Genomic DNA, 4,211 nt, shown 5'->3' with positions numbered 1-4,211 from the left:
TCCCCTTCTTCAATGAGCTCAATCCAAGCATTGTCAGACCAGAAATTCATGCAACCCAGTTTGAGTTGAAGCCAGTCATGTTCTAGATGCTTCAAACTGTGGGCCAGTTTAGTGGGATGCCAACAGAGGATCCTCACCTTCACCTTCGCTTGTTCATTGAAGTAAGTGACTCTTTCAAGCTGCCCAGAGTGACAGAGGATGCATTGAGACTAAAGTTGTTCCCATACTCCTTGAGAGACAGAGCCAAAGCTCGCTTGAACTCTTTGCCTTCTGATTATGTGAGTGCTTGGCAAGAGTTGGTAGAGCGGTTTTTGATGAAGTATTTTCCCCCCACTAAGAATGCCAAGCTCCGCAACGAGATTACTTCATTTCAGCAACTTGATGAAGAATCTTTAAATGAGGCATGGGAGCGGTTTAAGGAGTTGTTGCGCAAATGCCCTCATCATGGCATTCCTCATTGCATCCAAATGGAGACATTTTATAATGGTCTAAATGCCCACACTAGAATGGTGGTTGATGCTTCAGCGAACGGGGCTCTTCTTGCTAAGTCCTATAATGACGCATATGAAATACTTGAGAGGATATCCAACAACAACTATCAATGGCCTACTTCTAGATTGTTGTTGACGGTGAAATCTCGTCAACGAAATTAGATCAGAAAACTCAAAGGTAAGTCAGGTGATGTTTATATAAGAACTGAGAATAAACTTTAAGGAAAAGTAAACATAGATAAATGATGGAGCAAGTCTTGGTATATTTCTCAATAGCCTCTGCTTACAATGAATTTTCCTACCCCTCATTCTGAGGGGTCAAGCTCCTTTTATAGTTGGGCTATAATGGCCCCTTATACATGGTGGTCCCTTGGGACAAAATAGACGTCTCCTTCTCCACATTCGTGATGCTGGCTAAGAATGCTTGGCATCCTTTCTCCATCATTCTCTGAGCTTTGAGAGATGACACTAACGGTGTGCGTAGGTCCTGAAGTTTGTCCCATGAAGCATCGTCTCTGGCCGTCAGGAGTCTCGAACATCACCTTCTTGCGTTTGCTGTCGATCGTTGCGCCATGCCGTGCTAGCCAATCCATGCTTAGTATTACGTCGAAGTCCTTGATCACTAGCTCTATCAGGTCTCCTTCTAGTTCTATGTCCTCAATCTTGATCGGTACGCCTCGTACTATTCGTGATGATAGAACTACTTTGCCCGAAGGCAACTCGGTTACAAACCTAGTTCTAAATCTTTCACTAGGTTTGTCTAGTTTTTCTATCATTCCTAACGAGATCTACGAGTATACAGCTACCAATCAAGCAATACTAGAACATATACTATCGAGGATGGGATCTGACCTGTAAATCCTTAGCATGGGTTCCTCCTTGGGTCAATGCAAAGACTTTGGTCTGGAACCATCGTTTAATCCTTCTTCTCCTCACTAACATTCATCAGAATCCTTTCTATTTCGATTGTCGTTTCTAGAACATTGGCATAGGTAGTGGTTCCCAGGTTTGCTAACTTAACCCCTAATTCCATCTTTGGTCTAAGTCCTCTTGGTCAACCTCGTAAAGTCGGTTGGGACCAACTCTGGTGCAAACTTGACTAATCTGTTGAACTGACGAGCATATTCTTCTACCATTAGCGATGACTGCCGAGGAGTAATACTTCTTGTGGAACAGCTCCACAAATCTTGTCCATATCATGGTGGTGACATCGTTAGTCTGCTGAACTAAGTCCCACCATATTCTGGCATCCTTCCTGAGTAATGACGAGACGCAAGATATGCGGTCCGTATTACTGAGGTTCATGTGCGTAAGAATTGGCTTTACATTCCTTAGCCACTCTTCTGCCTCAAAGGGGTCTATAGTCCCTTCGAAGTTTGGAGCGTGCTGCTTGCGGAACCTTTCATACACTGACTCCATATTCGGTACTGGATGTGGCGCGTAGTTCGTCACTGGGCATCCCCCATATGGACCAACTTGTTGGGGTGCTAGGGCCATTTGTTGTAGCTGCGGCTGCGGTTGCGGCGGAGGCTGAGGCTGAGTCTGCGCCTGTTGAGGTTGTTGCTGCAAGAGTTCCTCGACTTGTTGTCGCCGTCTAGCGATTTCCGCGGTGTTGTCAGCTGACGGTGTCGGCGCGTTGCGGCTAGTAGTAGTACGCACTCCTCTTCTGCGAACTGGAGGGCATCATTGATCGTTGGAACAACGTTGGAGGCGTTTCCGTTGGTGCGTGCAGATCTTCGGAGCGACATCTTCACCAAAATTTCTAACAGTCGAGAACTTGTTAGAACTTACCCTAATAGGCTCTAAGGCAAAAACTTATTCTAAAACAAACATATCTCGGACCTATTTATTATGACTTCTTATGAAAAATTATATAGGTCTTTATTTATTATTAGAGTGGGTTTCTATACTTAGAAAAACAAGTCATCTTTATTTTCTAGGTGTGTTTCTAATCATCCTATATGACTTAATTCTCAGGCTCGAAACTTATCTTTGTTCCAAAGTTCACCATATTGAGGGAGGGCTGGGATCAGTAAAATCGTTCCCACTACTAAGGCCCCCTAACTCTCAATAAAGAAACTTGGTTCATTGATTTGTATCCACCCTCACTGAACTTGGTCATTATTCATTTTATTTATTACTTATTATGATTGCGAAAATAAAATCAAACTCATACATGATAAAATAACATGAAATTAATTTGGAAAAAGATTTTCACATATTACAATCATAAAATAAAGAAATAAACAAAACAAACAATGAAAAACTAGCTATTCTAAAAATCAGGATCTTCTACATCCGATCCTTCATCTAGCATATCATTATCTATCTCCTTATAATCATCATTGTCTTGAGCCTCAAAATTTCCTCGGGGAAGATTCAAGAAGATCCTATGTTGTTGCTCATTAGTGAATTGAAACTCTAAATCATAGGTGAACTTAAGTATGAGAGAATAATATCTTAGGGCTGCTTGTAAGTCATCATCATTATTTATATTCTCCCATATTTCTTCTAAAGTTAAAATTGCTGAAGGAAAATCTTTTAAAAGCCTAATTACTAGGACATATTGTTCTGCAGCTCTCATCATGATTTTCTTAGACTCTTGAAGGTGACCTATCTCTTTGTGGAACAAGATCAATCTTCGAGTGATCTTTTCTAGTACTCCTACGGTGTTTCTTGGCTCCCTTATTCTTTTTAAAGCCTTAATGGCTCGGATATCCTCATTGCTTAAAGCTCCGTTCATTCTTAACTGAAACATAAACACTAAAGTCGCTAGCTATACACATAGACAAAGTAACTTGTAACTTGTAACTTAAACACTTACTTGGCGGTCCGATTCGGAGCTTTGAGCATGTGTATCGAGGAGAACTTCATGCGAAGGAACCGTTTCTCTGATACCAACTGTAACGACCCACTAATCTAGACTATTTGGACCATTAACGAATCTATACATAACACTTACATTTTTGCGGAAATACCATAATTTTATTGAAACTTGTGGAAACAAAGGTTACTTTCATAAAATAAGTAGGATATGGGTACCCATTGTCTTTAAAACAAAAATAACTTAAAAACTAAAAAGAGTTACATAGAAAATGCGGAAAATACATTTAAAACCATAAAAACATAAACAAGACTACATCCTCGAATCGAATAACGCTCGGCCCCTTGACTCCATTCACCATCGATACACATCCTCTAAGCATCACGAATCTTTCCTCCTCTAAAGCTTATTTCCTGCACATAAACAGAAAGGAATGAGCCTAATGCCCAGCAAGGAAAATCTAACACATAGTCATAAACATAAACATAATTTCATAATAACGTAAAGACATATCATAACACATAATTCAATTATTATAATGGCCATTATTACTTGGGGTCCCATAGACTAAACAAGCATATGCCCATGGGATTAGTGGGGTCCTACTAGCTAAGTAGGTCATATGCCCATAACCCATTTGGGGTCTTGTTAGTCATATGGGTCATATGCCCAAGCCTACAAACATACACATATACATATCATAACACTTTTAATAACATAAATCATATAGATAACATAAGCACATAACATGTTGATTCTAGCCTATTTTCCTTACCAAAGTTACCGGGATTATGGACTGAGTTGGGACTTTTGGAACACTCCTAAAACCATAAGAAAGAGTGAGTCTAAAGAAAGGAGATGAAATGAAAGAGATGGAAAGACTAAACCATAAAAAC

The 4,211-nt window shown here is 40.2% G+C and overlaps 1 non-coding gene across 1 annotated transcript; it reads right to left on the bottom strand.

The window, feature by feature from the left end:
• Positions 1-344: 344 nt before the first annotated feature.
• LOC133833353 (small nucleolar RNA R71) lies at positions 345-451 on the bottom strand. Its single transcript, XR_009892734.1, has one exon. It is a non-coding gene; the product is annotated as a small nucleolar RNA R71 (small nucleolar RNA).
• Between the last annotated feature and the right edge of the window lie 3,760 nt (positions 452-4,211).

This window comes from Humulus lupulus, chromosome 4 (genome assembly GCF_963169125.1).
Source record: "Humulus lupulus chromosome 4, drHumLupu1.1, whole genome shotgun sequence".
Lineage (NCBI taxonomy): Eukaryota > Viridiplantae > Streptophyta > Magnoliopsida > Rosales > Cannabaceae > Humulus > Humulus lupulus.
Note: the sequence above shows the minus strand (reverse complement) of the source record. Positions and strands in the feature narration are given on the sequence as shown.